Genomic DNA, 14,229 nt, shown 5'->3' on the forward strand with positions numbered 1-14,229 from the left:
ATCATCAAACAAATGCCAAACGATTGCCACACTCAATGGGAAGGCAGTAGCAAGAGCAGTAAGGAGAAAGGACCTGTGCAGTATCCTAGGGGATGGAGGTCAATTAAGTTCAGGCTCAAGCTTGCAGCACATGAGTTAGAAAGGGCAGAGAGCAGCAGAATGCCAAAAGTATTTAGAAGGGCAGGCACTATCATGCTGCGGCATAGGCAAAGAGTAGCACAGGTTTCAGAGGGATTAGAGAACAGTTCTGGTCTAGGATTGGGAGGGGGTAGGAAAGATCAATGCATTGTCCAGAGGGGTGGGAAAGCAGAAGAGTATTCAGACAGGGGTCAAAGAACTTTGTAGGGTAAAGTAGTGCTGCAGAGTGTCACAAACCACTCTTGTGCCCTCTGTACTGTAAGATTTGTGCTCCGAGCTCATGTTGTTTTTCACTGGTGGCACCTTACAGCCTCCTGCAAATCATTTTATTCCCCCCAGAGCTCTTCACCCAGTAAGCCTCCTATACTGTTGCTTCCCCGTAGTTGTACTTTTGTAAGAACATCACATGTTTCATACTTAATTAGCTCCATCCGTCATTGGTTATTACATGTAACCATTTAGGCGTATTTTTCCACCTGCCTTGGTTATTACCACCAACTGGCATTACCCATGAACTCTAACACATATTGCTTTTTGGTTAATTGTTTCCAAGTGTTACTTGCACCTGCCTTTAGCAAAAGTTCACATCAGTTAGGTTAACACATGCCTTATCCCAGTTTTCCTTTGGAACTTGAATGCAAGCCATGTGCCCTTCTGGAACAGTTGTCCCATCATGTATATAAAACCTGTCTAAACGAGAGTTGACGCTTGGCCTTGTTCTAGTCTGGCACAAGCATCTTCTCTGCACTTACTTGCTGAGTCTCCCAGAACCTCTAGTGCTCTGGTCTTCAAAACCTTTCTGTTGATTCCGTGATCCAGTTTCTGTCGACACTAAAAGGTCCAGGAAGTTGAGGCCCTCCTGTGCATTGTTGTAAGGCAGCAGAGCAGCCCCAGGGATGCACATTTATTTTTCTTGTTTCATCACAGCCCCCTTCTCTGCAAGAGCCATTTTTTATTAAAGGGTGTGCCCCCTCGATCATTGGCTGACCTCTGGAGGGATAGGAGGTCCAACATTGTCTCCACTGTGGGAACCAGGTGAGTGCGTGATAGAGAGCAGCTGTGTCTTCAACTGTTGCATAAATTAAACTGATACAAGCCACTCTGTTCTGCTGCATTTACTAGGATTTCAGGAGGGGAAGCTCCATTCTCAATGTTATGTGATTTCATTAAAAGGTGACATCAAAGATGGTAAGGTTACTTAATCTCTTCATGGTGACTTCACTGTCTAAAATCTAAGAGAAAACCTACCTCTTTTTCATCTCAAAATGTTAAGATCAATGGAATGATTCAGAGGGGACAGAGAGCCGCATAGAGAGCAAGATAAAATGTGCAGGGTAAATGGCGTTGGAGGGGCAGGGTGCAAATTGTAGCAAGCAGCATAAGGTGAAAATAGCGGAGAAACATAAAGTGGGCAGAGAGAAGCACAAGGTCCATTGGAGTGGGGAGCAGCAGGGGTTGCAGGGGTGGAGTGCAGCACATAGTCCAGGGGTAGAAAGAGACACAGAGTACAGGAGTGGCAAGAAACACTAGATGAGGAGGTGGGAAGCAGCCCAGGGTGAAGAGTACAGCTCAGTGAGAAGTGCAGTATTCAATAGGTGATGAAGCACTGGGTCGAAAGCAGGGAGGGAAGCAATGCAGGGCCCAGGAAAACAAAGCCTATATTTATGAAGAGTTTACTTAGGCACTCATGATGAAGATAGAGTGATTTTGGTGAGGGAAAACCACAGGACTGGAATTTCAAAATGTGTCCGACATCCCAGATCAAAAACCCAGAAATTACAAGTTCTCTCTCTCTAGATGGGGAACAGCCACACAAACTTGGGAATACCATGCCATTTTCCATGTGATTTCTCCCAATTCCAGGAAACAAAACACTGATATTTTCCTCAGGCTCAGATCGTGTGAAAAGAAATAGCAGGGGGAGGGTGATGGGGTGAAGGGCATGGGGCCAGTGGATACAGAGCATGGTAAGCTTGTGGCAGTATAGGGAGGATGAGTGTCTGCTCCCCTCAACATTCTACAGGTGTTAGGCGAGGTCCAGGGTTTGCTCAAACATGCAACTTCTTTTTGATTTTTTATGTCAGCTCTACACCCATTAATTGGATTTAAGAATTATCCCATAAGCCTGGCTGTGGAGGGGTGATACCCTGAAATGAGTCCCATGATGCTTGTTTCCAGTCTAGGGAGGTCCTGGCCTGGCAATGCGTGCTGGACTGTTCCAATGGGGAATAGGGTCAAGACTGATTTGTATATGGCTGGGTCCAATCTGGGGTGGTGAGCAAAAGAACTGATGGATTAAACCCAGATCTGTGACTGGGGTGAATGTTTGATTTGTTCTGCATTCTGTTCATTATTTGGTTTGTTTATAATCTGAATAATAGCAATGTAGCCCAATCAATTTTAATGAAGGAAAAAGGGTCTGCATGCAATGTTGACGATGTTTTGGTCATTTGTAAATGTGAGGATGATCATTAAGACAGTTATGAATAGATACCTGAGATACAACTTATACACAGAAATATATATTAAATAAACACACCAACATAAAGACAAAAAAGGAAAAGAGAAAAATAACAATATTAGTAATAATATTAATACATTCCAACCATATTTCAAAACATGAATTAAGTCCATTTGAAAAGATACTCAAGAGTACATAAAATGTTTTGAAAAACAAAAGATAAATATAACCTATTCAAGTACTACAGCCTTACCAATATGCCATGGCGTGGAAGAATATTACAATGTCAATCTCATGGAATAAATGATGTCTGTATGTAAAAAAACATAAATATACAAGGAATCAAGGCCTAAATTGAGACAAAAGGGGAACAAGGAAAAATACAAGTCATAAAGTACCTGAAGAGCAGCTAATTACAGGGCCCGGGTGTATAAAACTCTCTGATTTTTAGCAAATATTTAGGGTAGGTTATACTTCACTTGCCCGAGCCTCCAGTCGGCTAATTAGCATTAGCCTGCTGGCAGGTGGCATTACAGTGCTTCCCCTTAATGTAATGTGAAAATAGCTCACAGAACAATAACAGGGTTGGAAACAGCACACCATCACATACACATGCACATGCATGCACAGATAGACACAGGCATGCATGCGCGCCCAAACTGGCAATTAAGTTTTTTTTATTTTACTTAACCTGCTACAATGTGTTCTGTTTTGCCTCTGTCTCACCTGCTTCACAAGATCATATTCCTCTGGCTTATGCCTTGTGGTTAATTGGCAACACATGCCCTTAATTTAAGTACCTCACTAACAGAAAGATAGTACACAAGTGCTCCAACCAATTGTGCATGATGAACCATTTCTCAAGCACTGTATGGCATCAGCATTTGAAACCTAGGGAATAAAAATCAGCTGTAGCGTAAGCATTGGCAGATAGGCAAAAGGGCACAGATATAACAGGCATCAAAAAGACACGTTACAGGAAGGCACAGAAAAATGTGTTTGTATGCATTTGTTCATGCCTGATTATGCGGGTGTTAGCACATTAAAGCCAGACCTGTTGGCTTTGCCAATACTTGTTGTCATTTTGTTTGAGGTGCGTAGATTTTAGCAATTCTGGCCCATATTTTAGAAGACCTAGCTCCACTTTAGGGCCTCCTTAGCATCATTTTTTTTACACTAAGGCAGCGCTCAGAGCACGTGTTAAAAGGGGGCACAGCCTTGTTTCCAATGGGCCCCTATGTACTGTTCAGGGATAGCGCCAACATTTTGGTGCTAACCCTGCTAACCCTGAACAATACATCAATAGTTTCAAAAATGTTGGCGCTAAGTGGTGCAAGGAAAGTGGTGCTGTACTGGTTGCAGGGCCAGTTTTCTTAAATCAATCAATCAAAAATTTTATTAAGCGTGCTACTCACCCGATAGGGTCTCAAGGCGCTGTGGGGGGGGTTGAAGGGGGGCTGCCATATTACTGCTCAAAAAGCTATGTCTTTAGGTGCTTTCTGAAAGTCAGGAGGTCCTGGGTCTTGCGTAGGTTGGTGGGGAGGGAGTTCCAGGTCTTGGAGGCGAGGTAGAAGGATCTACTTCCGGGGTGGTGCATTGGATGCAGGGGACTGTGGCGAGGGCGAGGTCAGCAGAGCGGAGGAGTCGAGTGGGTGTGTGAAAGTTCACTCGTTCATTGAGGTAGGCTGGTCCAGTGTTGTGGAGGGATTTGTGGCCGTGGATGAGGACTTTAAAGACATTCCTCTTGCTGATGGGCAGCCAGTGAAGGGATATGAGGTGAGCGGAGATGTGTTTGTTGCGTTGGAGCTTGAGGATGAGACGTGCGGCTGTGTTCTGGATACGCTAGAGTTTCTGCTGAAACTTGGCTGTGGTACCAGCGTAGAGGGCGTTTCTGTAGTCTAATCTGCTGCTGATGAGTGCATGGGTGAAGGTTTTTCTGGTTTCTATGGGAATCCATTTGAAGGTCTTCCGTAGCATGCGAAGGGTGTTGAAACAGGAGGATGATATGGTGTTGATTTGCTGGGCCATGGAGAGAGGCCCTCTGTTTCCCATTTGCAGGGAGGGTATTAAGGTAAGGACTGTGAAATGAATGAAGTGTATGATTACTCCAACCTGCGAGTGTTATATTTTTTTATGTGGTACTTTTTTTTTAATGAAAATCAGGTCCTTGTAGAACCCTTATTGTTGCCAGGGAAGGTGTAATATTAGGTTATTTTCCGTTAGGAATCATTTAAAGCAAGTAGAAATTTTTCTATGGTAAAGTATAGGAATATCTTTTAGAAGTTTATTAAACTTGAAGAAATGTAGTAAAATATTTTTGTGCTAAATATAAATGTAAATTAGTTATATATATTTATTTTACATTTAGAACAACATAGAAAATGCTACAGATCTATTTTCCTACTTTTTTATTTAAATATTTAATTAAATAAACATATTCAATTAAATTAACATTTTTACCACCTAAGTTAAATGTTACATCTATATATGCATTCACATTTGCAAAACGTGTGGTACTGAATTAATTGAAATTAATTTATGTTTTTAGAGTCTAAAGTTTACATTTATTTTTAAATTAAACATTCTATTAAAACGATTTATCATAAAATAATATTTATTTTCTAATCATATTTACATTTTTAACATTACACACATGACTAATTATATGTATATATATATATATATATATCTATATATATATAGATATATATATATATATATATAATTATGTTTAAAAAGTCAGCATAAGTTAGTTTATTCAAAGGCAATTCTATTTTAAGTCTCTGTTACATTATTTTCTATAGGAGGGTGATGCAGTATCATTGGTTGTCCCTGTGTGGCGCTGGACTTACTGCTCATGAGCTCGTCTACACTTTTGAGTAACTATACTCAAAATATTGACTATCCAAAAGTAGTAAAGTTATTCAAAATGTAGATCACTTCACGTATATGTTTACCTATGTGAATGGGCCCACTAGTGAGAAAAATTGCATTTAGGTGCAAACCTGTCCAGTCAAGTAGAATAAAAAAAATGTGTTGATGTAAAATTCCCAATTATGTCCAAAAATTGGCGAAATTACCCTTGTTGCACCAGCAAGAAAAATGTGTAGACATAGTTAGTTGAAAATAAAAGTGGAAGTAAAAACAAATCATATTTAGACACACAAACACATGTAGGTGCAAAATAATGATTTATGTAACCCATTTGTGTTACTTTAACACAAAATGAGACTATATGGGATTCATCAGTCTTTACACTCTGCATCAGCATCAAGTGTATACTGGGCCTACAATAAATGTGTGTCAGACAATGGCACTACACACCAGTATCAGTTATGTTCATGTATTCCAGCTATTATAACCATTGGTGACCAGACTGCAGCCATAATTGCTTTGAACCCTTGAGGCCTATGCCCAATTGCTACATTGAGTTGATTCCACTGCTGCCTTTCTCAATGCTGGTGCAGCTGTTGGTGACTCCAGCTATGTCATGTAGATCACAAGCACCTGTTTTCTGTGTACTGATGTAAGGGGATGAATTATGACCTCTCCATCACACCTCCTCTATGTTCGATCTTTGGGGATGATGGGCAAGGACTTAGTGGCTGAACTGTGAGGGAGATGAGCAGAAGAATTCCAGGTCATCATATGAGATAAAGTGGATTATTAGTTGGGGTGCATGCTAGCCCACGATGAGTAAGAATGTCACTATTGTAGTTAGGTCCAGTAGAGGTTTTAGTATTTCAAACATGAGCTCAATCCTTGGTAGCTCTGGCACAGAGAAGCCAGACTCAACTTGAATGAACTGTGCATTTCGAAGTATGAAACAGTTAAAAATTCATGAGCACAATAAAAATCTCACTCCAATTTATAAAAAAAATAGAGAATATTGTAATGAGCAAGGTGCCACCACAATGGCAAAAATACAATAAGAGGGACAAGAGATATGAATGTCTAAAGTTTTAAATAAAAATAGCACCAAAAACCAGTCAACCAGAGGAACCTGGTCACCCTAGACTAGGACAAAGGTAAGATTTAAAGCAGTTGAGTATGGTTCAGATACACAGGTAGGCTTGGTCTTTGCCGAAAAGTTACTTTCACATTCAGAATTCTTTTCAAGAAAGTAGATTCTTCCACGGGACAAGGCAGCAGACTTGGGCCCTCATTACAAGTTTGGCTGTCTGACCACCAGAACGCCATGTTGGGGGGCTGTCAAAAGACCGGCATGTTGGTGGTCTTACAGACCGACGTTTTATGAGTTGAACAGCCAGGACAACCAAAACACATCTAAAAAACCAACACTGCCAGGACTCAGGAGGGCGGGTAATAGGCAGTCCAGCTACCTGCACCCCCGGTTCATAACCAACCACCTACCATATCACGACTCAAAAATCACAATAGAGGTACATCCACGGCAAACTACCAATGGCGGTGCGAACTGCGGCGGTCACCACAGTAATACACAAAACCACATTGGATAGATTTGAAATCCACACAGCTGACACACATTCACACACCTAAAAGCTTCACTATAAAACACACCCCTTCACACACCACAGTCCTTTGCATCTACAACGCCACACATAGAAGCCAGAGCCCAAATCAGAGACACCGTACTATAGATTAATGTCCCCTCCAACTTTCACAGAGCACTTATCCCACACCCCCACAACACACCCACCTCTATACATAATTTACTAACCATCACCCCATCACCACACAGCACTATTTTTGTGTTGTCTACCACCGCCATGTCACCACAAAAACTTCCCCATTTCACAGGCGACTAGTTAAGAGTCATGGTGGATGAAATTATCAGAGTAGAGCCACACTTATTTGAAGCCCAAGTCCAGTAGACAACAATTGCAAGGAAAATGGAAATGTGGAAAAGAAAAGTCGACAGGGGGAATTCTATAGGCAGTTACCCATGGACAAGGGATGAGATCAGGAGGAGGTAGAATGACCTTTGGGGGGAGGTGTGGTCAATGTCAGACAAGCACCACCTGGCAGTCCTAACAACTGGCGGTGGTGCCCCACCTCCTTCCCCACAGTTGACATCATGGGAGGAGAAGGACTTGGCCATTCTGCATCCTGAGGACTTGACAGGAATACCTGGGGGAGTTGAGTCGGGAAAGTCACTACACCAATAATGCCAACAAAATGTATTGTCATGCATGCTCACTGATTACTTTTTGCCACCTTAATAGTCAATCCCACTCACCACCCCTGTGTTCAACTGTCTGAATAACCATGTCTGGCATCTCACATGTGAAGTTAACTTATCTGGGGGCACAGTATCTGTGTATGGTATGGGTAGCACAGGGACTGACAGCACTACAACTCCCAGCAGGCACCGTTCTACCCTTAAGAAAACCAGAACAGTGTACCATAATGAAAATAGCCTCACATGTAAACTAAACAATGGCGTATATTTACCTAAATGGTCCACAATTGTGAAGTCGTGGGAATGACAGCAATACTATGAACATCTGCTAGTACAATACCACTAACATACAACTACAACTGTGTCCTCTGATAAACTATCCCTTCTACCTCCCATCACCTATTCAACTGTCCTCATCTAGGGGGATAACAATTGTAAAGTCGCTTGGTATAGAACAACTATGGACAGGAATGCCAAAGACAGCTGCCACTGACATACCCCTCACGCACAGCTGCTGTCCTCTGCTACTCTGTCCCTTCTACCTCATATCACCTATTGGACTCTACTCACCCGGGGGAATCTCACATATTTTCAGTGTGCTGTACTTAGTGTAACCTGTCACATTTGGCCAGGTAGAATGGTTACTCCAAATCTAATGCCCATGACATTGTGCAGCTGTCTGTTAACTCAACAATGAAGTAGTGCAAACTGGGAGGTACCATGAAACAAATAATGCTACACTGCTGCCAAGATATGAGTCAATGAACAGACATCCAAGTGCCAAGATACTCTGAAATCCTGTAGCACAGGGACTTAAAAAGGAATTGTCTGTACCCAAAATGTCAGGTCTTCATAATTGGAAGCAGGTGTCACTGCCACGTAAGGGGTTCAAGCAAAGCCAATCTGTATATGGCCCAAAGCATATCTACCTGTTAAAACTAGTGCTACATGTCACATTACAACCTGTAACTGTCTGTGTCCACCTGCCACTGGGACCATGGAAAGCACTCCTGAGACAGCCATTTCCCCCTGGATGAAGCCCTCAGTGCGTAGAGCACTCCTGGATGTGTGGACAGCTCTGGCCCATGTGGGCAACCTGGTTAGACAACAACTGTCAGACTCACCCCACCCACATCAACTTCTCCCAGCCCTGCTGCATGTACATCCCAGGCAACCAGTCACCCCCAAGCCTGTGTTCCAAGGTCAGCAACAACCATCATGTGCCTCCCAGTCCAGGTACCAGACACAACTTGAAAACCCTGGAAATGATGGACCTGGAACCTGGGGTAGGGTGCATGGGAGGGATGGTGTGGGCCAGCAGCATGAGGCTGCTAGGGATAGTTCTGCCCAGGACACCATCTCCCAAGTCCTGGGAGACTACCAACAATCCCAAGACGTGATGGACCAGGTACTTGCCATGATGGGGAGATCAAACAGAGAGACAACCACCAGGATGACATGTAACAGTGGGAGGCCCGCAATGTCCACATGGTCTCCTTAACAGGGGTGCTGAGAGACATCAACACCACCCTGAGCAGGGAACGTCCACAAAACCAGCCCCTTTCCGTTGGCCAAGTTACACTAGCCCTTCAACATCTGTGGCAACCAGTGTAATGGTGGCCCTGCCAGTGGAAGGATATACCTCAGACACCCATGTCTCTGTAGCTGAAAAACCCACCGCAAGCGTGGACATCCACCCAAACAACAAGGAGGTGCAGATGGCAAGACAGCAACCATTGCCAGGAAGTAACCACTGATACATTCCCTTTATTGTGCCTCAGAAGTACCCTGTTGACTTTTCTACAACCACTTTCCAATTTTCCAGGATAGTAGGACACTGGACTTGACACTTCAAATGTTGTGGCAGCTACTCAAATGATATCATCCACCATGACTGGTCCCTTCACTGTTTGAACATTATTCCTTTGCTCACATTCATCCCAATCTCCTGTGCACATGAAAATAAACACAACTAATAACTAATAACACTATCTATGTATGATAGTTATTTTTCATCTATATGAGTAGTTTAATCTGAAATATATGTCATGCTGATGATTAACTCATAAGAAGGAAATGTGAGGAGCGACATGTCACAGGTAGTGTCATGCTGGTGATCACTACAAACAGAAAGACGCAAGTGTACAATCACCAATCTTTATTTATTACACTGTGCAGCACATATGCTGACCAAATGTCAGGACTGTCATAGTCAAGTATGTCCAAACATTTTTTGCTACTGCCTGGGTGTCAATAGGTAACATCCCACTGACCATTGAAGTAAGGGACATGTCAGACTGTGGCCCTCTGAATAGCCTAACAGATTGGTGGAAATTGTCATCAGCTTAATTGTTATCACATACCTATCCCATGCCTACCAAATGAACAAACCCCATAATACAGACAGAGGACAGTACAACAGTCCCTAGTCAGAGAACCTTCCACTTACAATGGCCAGGCATCTGTAGGCATGTCATTCACCTATGTCAGTGTTGACACACATGCACAGTGGCCTGCAATGGGAGAACACAATGACAGCTACATACAAGTCAAACATGATCATTGTCAATACAATGTGAAGGTTGGGTGAATGGATTGCAAAGATGATGTGTCAAAGACACATGATCACACACATGATACCATTGGACCCACATACCATGGCAAATAGGTCTATTGTGTAGCACAGATCTCTGCCATCCCACTGTCCTAAAAGCCTGGGCGCATGGGACCCATACACCCCAAAACTATATAACACAATACCTGGATCAATCCATGTCCACTTCAAATGTCGGACCAGCTCAAGCCACTTGACATTGGCACAACTCAGCAATGTCTCCATGAGGATGGCATTGTGAAGAGATCTGGAAGGAAACAGTCCTAAACAAAGAGTTAGGCAGCTAAAGGCTTACATGAGCTAGAAAGGTCTGTTCCAAATATTGATGTTTCTCTGATTGTGCATTTTGACTGCCCCAAACAAAGGAGAACCTCACGAGAGTCACAACTCCAAGTCTAAACTTGCCTGAACACCTGAGCTGTATACTGCAAAGCATCAAATGACCTGTCTGATGGTCACACAGAGACCCTTCTTAACCAATCCTGACCCCCACAGTACCCCACGGAGTCAGTAAAATTACAGAATATCACATACTTACACTCAGGTGAAGTACTGATTGATGAGATCTGCCTGCATGTCTCCACCTTCATCTTCATCACTGTCATCCTCGATTGGCATTTCTGCATTCTCACCCAGTGGAACTGCTAGCTCCCCCTCATCTGGGATGTATGGGATCTGTTGGTTCAGGGCAAGGTTGTGGAGAATGCAGCAGGACACAATGATCTGACACACTTTAGCGGATGAGTAGAGGAGGGCTCCACCAGACTTATCGATGCTGCGGAATCTTGCCTTCAGGAGCCTAAAAGCGCACTCCGCAACATGGTGTGTCTTTCCGTGGGCCTTGTTGAAGCGGACATCCCCTGGCGTGGTAGAGCTCTTTACTGGTGTCAACAACCAGAGATGGTTTGGGTAGGCAGAGTCCCCTATAAGGAATTGTGACATGTGTGCAAACATGAGTCCAGGGCATCATCACATTTGGCAGCATACATACCATACATTGGCAGCATATATACCATACAATCACACATGACACATGTAATGTACCAACCGGGTAGGCCCTCTCTGGATACTGTTATGTCATCAGCTGTGGGATAGAGCTGTTCCACATGATGAAGGCATCATGGACTGAACCTGGGTACTGTGCACATACTTGGGAAATATAGAGGTCAGTCAAACAAGTTACTTGGACATTTATGGAGTGGAAGCTTTTCCTGTTCCGATAGACCCTTTCATTGACATGTGGGGGAACCAAGGCTACATGGGTACCATCAATGGCTCCCACAACATGTGGGATGTGTGCCAAACCATAGAACTCTGCTTTCACATGGGCAAAATCTTCACGTAGTAGAAATCGGATGTAGCTCTCAAGGTTTTTCAACATTGCAGAGAGTACATCTTTCTAGACCACACTGAACATAGGCTGGGATATCCCTGCAGTCATGGCCACTGTATTTTGGAGGGAACCTATGGCCAGGAAGTGCAGCACTGATATGACTTGAAGGATAGGTGGGATGCTATTTGGATGGCTGATGACAAGAATCACATCTGGCTCCATCTGACAATACAGATCCTTGCTTGTCTGCCCATTCAGGGGGTAAATTTGTATGACATGTCTATACTCCATGGTCTGTGAGTCTGCTAGTAGACGGTACACAGAAGTTTGTCTGATCCTTCTCATTCCAGGGTAACTATGTGAGAGAAAATAAGAAGGTATGTTTATCACTCATTTTGTCCCTTGTAAGTGACATGGCATATGTCACATAAAAACAGTGACATGCCATTTGATGCAGTGAAAACATGATACGCAGCACATACCAATGGTAAAAGTGGCACATTAGTAACATGTCATCCACTTGCCTCAATTAAAATAAGTATATATAAACCAATACATCAGCAAGACTAAGGCCCTCATTCCAACCCTGGCGGTCTCTGACCGCCAGGGCGGAGGGCAGCGGAAGCACCGCCAACAGGCTGGCGGTGCTTCCAGGGCTATTCTACCGCCGCGGTCAGAAAAGGGGAACCGGCGGTTTCCCGCCGGTTTTCCCCTGGCCCAGGGAATCCTCCATGGCGGCGCTGCTTGCAGCGCCGCCATGGGGATTCCGACCCCCTTCCCGCCAGCCTGTTTCTGGCGGTTTTCACTGCCAGAACCAGGATGGCGGGAACGGGTGTCGTGGGGCCCCTGGGGGCCCCTGCACTGCCCATGCCACTGGCATGGGCAGTGCAGGGGCCCCCTAACAGGGCCCCATAAGCAGACAGTGAAAATCGCGATGGGTGCCACTGCACCCGTCGCACCCCTGCAACTCCGCCGGCTCCATTCGGAGCCGGCTTCCTTGTTGCAGGGTCTTTCCGGCTGGGCCGGCGGGCGGCCTTTTGGCGGTCGCCCGCCGGCCCAGCGGGAAAGCCAGAATGGCATTCGCGGTCTCCTGACCGCGGAGCGGCCATTTGGCGGTGACCGCATGGCGGAATGACCGCCTATGTGATACTAACATCAAACAATGCCTGTGATTAAAAGCCCCAAAAAAATTTTTGCACATGGCCAAGAGGGTGGTGACTGTACCACCAATGATTTCTGAAACTTATCAGGACAAAATGATAACATGATCCTTCAATCAGGGCAAAAATACTACTTTAGACAATGCAAGCACTGAAGATTTATGCTGTAGAAATTGATCCCACATTGTGACACATCAAAACTTAACTTTTCTGAACACCGAAAGGCTTTAAAATGGCGACTGCCTGACCTACAACACTGGACAATAGGAAATGACTGCCGGCAGAAGACATCATGGTGGTAGGCAGATGCTACTGTGGCAGTCATTGCATTGGATAACATTTCTGCCTGTGGCGGTCTTAGGCCAATGGCAATGTCGGTTGCGTACATGGCAGATGTGACTGCCATCTCCTTATTAATCTTTCAATTGACTCCTGACACTGCTGCCAACAAGACCTTCATGATCTGAGCTGCTGTATACTGAGTCTGGGAGCAATCATGCCACGTCCTACAGGTGATAGGGCTACTGCCTTCTCATGAGAAGAGCTGGAGAAGCTTGTGGAGGAGGTCCTATTCCTGTAGAGACAGCTCTATGGTGCAGCAGAGGAGCAGGTAAGAGCACCATGTGCATATATGTTTCTGTAGATCCACTAAGCTTTGCTTTAGTTATACTAGGCTTATGGGCAATAGATCAGATTGTGTCCTTAAAGCCCTGTAGGTGCTAACTTTGTGCTTAAATGGTTGAGTTCCTGGGCATGTGCCTATGTGAAGTGATGGGTTTAAAGTCCTGATACATTGTGGAGAGTGTGCAATGAGTGTTCCCTGACCCACAAGCAGGTAAATCCCATCATCAGATGTGCTTGATGTGTGGTCATATGTGGTAACATGACAGCAGGAGGTGTCAATGCATGTTATTTGCCGGTTTCTCACCATACTTGTGCCCTTTCTGTGTCTGCACATACATCTATGGCCACACCTTGCATTCTTGTAGTGTTGTACTAAAGCCAGCTAAGGACACTCCAAGGCCCAAAGCTCTGCTCATTGACAGCCATTGGCAATTGGCTATGGGATACATGAAGTATTGTGATGCATCTAACCTTTTGGGACATTATATTATGTGTTGATTTGTGTCATCTCACTTCAGAGAAAGTTGCCTTTTGAATTGCCACTTTCTGTAAACATTGCTATCTAGACTGTTATTGAATAGCTTTTGCACTGCAAGTGTGAGCCTGTAGCCACACCCTGTATCCATAAACAACACGTGAAGAATACAAATCATGCCTTACTACTAAGGTTCATCGACTTGAGCCTATCCCCAGTGTTTAGCATTGTTATGGCATGAGGGCATGGTGGAGAGCTGT

Source organism: Pleurodeles waltl, chromosome 5 (genome assembly GCF_031143425.1).
Source record: "Pleurodeles waltl isolate 20211129_DDA chromosome 5, aPleWal1.hap1.20221129, whole genome shotgun sequence".
Lineage (NCBI taxonomy): Eukaryota > Metazoa > Chordata > Amphibia > Caudata > Salamandridae > Pleurodeles > Pleurodeles waltl.